The sequence below is a fragment of the Panthera pardus genome, unplaced genomic scaffold, assembly GCF_024362965.1.
Source record: "Panthera pardus isolate Hobbes unplaced genomic scaffold, ASM2436296v1 HiC_scaffold_10, whole genome shotgun sequence".
NCBI lineage: Eukaryota > Metazoa > Chordata > Mammalia > Carnivora > Felidae > Panthera > Panthera pardus.
Genome location: NW_026526655.1, coordinates 16,076,904 through 16,081,297, shown reverse-complemented (window position 1 = coordinate 16,081,297; position 4,394 = coordinate 16,076,904). Strand labels below are relative to the sequence as shown.

The 4,394-nt window shown below is 46.1% G+C and overlaps 1 pseudogene; it reads left to right on the top strand.

The window, feature by feature from the left end:
• The first annotated feature begins 2,957 nt into the window (after positions 1 to 2,957).
• On the top strand, positions 2,958 to 4,162 carry LOC109264728 (WAS/WASL-interacting protein family member 2-like; annotated as a pseudogene).
• The last annotated feature ends 232 nt before the right edge of the window (positions 4,163 to 4,394 follow it).

Sequence of the window (4,394 nt, the reverse complement as noted above, 5' to 3'; positions counted from 1 at the left end):
TTCTTCCATACAGAACATGAGAGGGGCACCTGGGAGGCTCAGTCAGTTAAGCATCTGGCTTCGGCTCAAGTCATGATCTCACGGTTCATGAGTTCGAGCCCTACATCAGGCTCTGTGCTGACAGCTCAGAGCCTGGAACCTGCTTTGGATTCAGTGTTTCTTTCTCTCTCTCTGCCCCTCCTCCACGCATGCTCTGTCTCTCTCTCAAAAAAATAATAAACATGAAAAAATATGAGAAAGGGTATCAGTGAAACATTCTCTTGCATTTTTATCTAGGCATCCTATCATAGCCTACCAGAGCCAGAAAACACCCAAACATGCTAATTAAAAGAAGAAAAGAAAGAAAGAAAGAAAGAAAGAAAGAAAGAAAGAAAGGGAGAGAAAGAAAAGAAAAGAAAAGAAAAGAAAAGAAAAGAAAAGAAAAGAAAAAAGAAAAGAAAAGAAGCAAAACCCCAAAGTCAACTACAGCCATGAGATATTAAATCCTGTGTTCAAGGTTATGAGCGCAGCTTTGTCAGAGCAGAGTCGGAACCAGAACCCTCCCATCTCCTGGTTCTCTATCCAGTATTTTTCTCATCATAGCTCATTACTCCTGAACAAGTACACAAGCCAATTTAGGTGCTTATTATAGCAGGTTTTTTCTTGAAACATAGTGGAAACCATGTGATATAAAACCCTTGTTGGTAAAGAAAGTCATTTATTCTAGCCATGAAGTAGGCTTCTTTTCCCCCCCTGTAAAGCCATGGAGAACATAAGCAAATTTCATTTCAGATGATTTTCTTTTTTAATATAAAGACTCCCTCGTCAAAAGCAAATGCTGGGAAGGGGTTGGAAACCAAACTTATTTATACAATAGACACTTATCCAAGAAAATGGGCTGCAGAAAAATTAGCATGTCTTGAATGATGTTATTCTTGAAATGTCAATCAGTCATTACAGTATTTGCTTTTCTCATGGTATTCTCAAAATGGATTATTGTCCCTGAATTTTTAATAACAATTTAGTGGTTCAAAATACTGACAGTGATGTATGACGACAGCTTAGAAAAAGTGCTCTGGCTTTCTATATTGCATAAACAGAACACAATTGTATCTCTCCAGCCAGTGTCAGAATCATTCTCAACGAAGATAATGTTGGAGTCATCTGCCAAGAGAAGGTCAAAAACATATACAGAAAATAAATCATGACAAACATGGAATTGGGTAAAGGTTAAGGATCTAAAGACAAACACATACTTGAAAGCACAAATCAGCTCTTATAGAATAATAATTTAGGCAACCCCACCTCTATACTCCTAAATAGCTGGCTTAGTTGCTACATATATTCCCGGAAATATTGAAATATTCAATGGGACAATGATGAAAAATGTAACTGGTAGAGATTTTAGAAACTTTTAGCTCCATTAGAGCTTTCTTTATTCTGTACAGTGCCCCAAGACTAGCTATTCACCTGCTTCTCTGCACTACAGACATCCAATAGAGAAATGAGTGGATTCCAGAAATGTCATGCCAGTGACATTCTAAGAATTGTTGGATAACTTGGTCATAGCCTTGTGGGTAGTGGGCAGGACAAGAAGAGTTAGCTCATAAGCAATGGCTTCAGACCACGAGTCCTGGAGGCAGTGCAAGAGCCTTAAAGCTCAATGAGCTGTCGCATTGGCTTGTCGTCCCAGCATCCATTCAGAGGGTCTCAGCAGTCTACAGTCGCTGGCTCGTGCAAAGCCAGCACCGTGAATAAAAAGGCTCCATTTGTATGTTCATAGACAAAAGGAAACTTCAGGAATCCTATTCACCGGGAAGTATTACATGAGCACAGTGGAGCTGTGCCTCGATCAACACAGAGGCTAAAGCCAAAGTGTTCTTTCCATTGCTTTCTATGGCTCTTTTCTGATGGAATTAATATTTATAAAACCAATGTGTCCCAGAGGAAAGCCCTACAGAAATAAAAAGTTGCGACAAAGAAAGGATTAGAAGAACTTTAGGCACTCTAGTCCTTTAATACGGCCCTAATCACACACGGCTTGGAGTGACAATTAATGTGTAGATCCAACTTCACCATTAAACCGTGGATTCGTTGAAGCTAAGACAGTTGCGGTTCATCTGCACACCTCACCCAGAGCATCCCGCTGCTTTGCACATGAGATATCTCAATTCACACACGCTGATCTGTTGATTGTAAGCTACGTGTGAGTAGGAACTATATCTTGTTCTCCATTAGAACCCGTAGCCAACCCAGGACCGAGTACAAATTGGGTGCTCTACAAATGTTTATTCAACAAATAAATGAGTGAGTGGCAAACTGACTCCAAGCTACCCTGCTTCAGCCCACCCCAAATAATTCCTCTGTATGAAATTCTGTAGGCTCAATAAATTTAACCTATTTTCGTGAGGCCAGGCCTCAAAGATCTACCCTAGCAGACTTCTCCACCTCACATGCAGCTGCTCTATCTATGCGTGGGAGGAAAAAAACCTCTCAATTGCACAGTGGAGCTAATTTTCCTCTGTGTCTTAATTCTAAAATCTTAATCCAAGCTAATGCTGGATTGTTTTATTTGATTTTTTTTAACATTTTATTTATTTTTTTGAGAGAGAGAGAGAGAGAGAGACAGAGCACAAGTGGGGGAAGGGTAGAGAGAGAAGGAGACACAGAAACCTAAGCAGGCTTCAGGCTTTAAGGGTCAGGACGGAGCCCTATGCGGGGCTCGAACCCATGAACCATGAGATCAAGACTGGAGCTGGAGTCCAGCGCTTAACTGAATGAGCCACCCAGGCGCCCCTAAGGTTGGCTTGTTTTAAATAAATAAAGACAGAGGTGTTTAACATCAAAGGGAAGGTGTTCTCTTCAACCACACCTGTAGCCTATTCTTTGAAGCTACTTTTATACACACAAAAATGAACAGCCACCGTAGGATTCCATGTGAGCATAATTCAACTACAACTTTCTTGAAATAAAACACACGGCTGAAGAAGGTGACCGACATTAACTATCAGAGTGCTCACTCCCAACCCTTCTCCTTCCTTGAGAAACTCAAAGGAAACAGTGGTGGTTCTGCCTCTGGAGCAGTTGCCCTGAAGCCCGAGGGAGGTGTCTTTCTAGGAGGAGTGCCGCACCTCTGGCCTGCGGGAGCCAAGGACCTTTCAGAGAACCTGGCTGGTGAGCTGGCCCTAAAGTCCCCGGTTCGCAAGCTGCTGCCCAAAGGTCACCGGTGTCCACAAGCCAATGGATGTGTTCAAGATGATACAGACAGCAGCCGAGCCTCCCTCCCAGAATTGTCCGGGAGGCAGGGACCCTCATTACTAGACCTCTCTCAGCTTAATACCACCAGCAGTGCAGGCAGGAAGCACAGCTCTTGGGCTCCTCTTGTTCCACCTCTCCCCATGCACCGCAACAAAGCCCCAGTCTTAGGACAGAGAGAAACCCATGCCGCCCACACCCGGACGCAGGCTGCACCCTGGTCGAGAGGGACCTCCTGCTCCAACCCTGTCAAAACCACCTCTGTCCCCTGTGAATATCAGAATGGGACCACGTGGCCAATGTGTGGCTTCTCCTCCCCCATCTTGCTGCCAGCCTCCTGGGGTCCCCAGTGGACCCTCCAGTCCCACCAAGGAAGGGGTCGGTCCCTGAGCTGCCACAGAGGCCACCTAGGGCCTCTCCCTCGCTATAGAGTAATCGGCTACCTCCCGCAGTCCAGGACTCTCGCGGTCAGGGAGTACCACGCCCACCCCCACACCCATGATCCTAAATGGTTCCAGAGATGCTCCGCCTTCCCCACTGCCATGCCGAATGCATGGGTCAGAACCCCTGAGCCGAGGCAAGTCCCCACCACGCCTCCCTCGAGGACGCCAGCTGGGCCAGCCCCGCCTCCTCCGCCGCCGCCACCACTGAGGAATGGCCACAGCGATTCTATTGCCACTGTCGTTCTTTCTTGGATGATTTTGATTCAAAGTATTCTTCCCATCTAGTGGAAGACTTTCCTGCTCCAGAAGAATATAAAGACTTTCAGAGAACGTATCCCAGCAAAACAAACCCAGCTGCCCGTAGAGCCTCGCCTCTGCCACCCATTCTCAGGGGAAGCCTGGCTTGGTCCTGTGCCTCAGGAGGAGAATGGACCTTCCCCTCCTCTGCCCAAATGGTCCCTTCCATTCCCTTGAAACCTGCATGACAGCTCCTGACTGGGTGCTTCTCCAGTGCAACCCACCCCCTAGCCAGCAAGCGTCCTCCCCACTCACCTCCACCTATGCATTCCGCCTCTACACTTGGTGATCGGACTCTTTATATTTAAAGACAGTAGGATCTCAAACCCTGCATGCATCCCTCCTCTTGCAAGCCCTGCTAGCCAACTCGGGGGAAAGCTTCCATGTCTCCTGCTTTCTTCTTGAGGAAAGGTGCCTCGT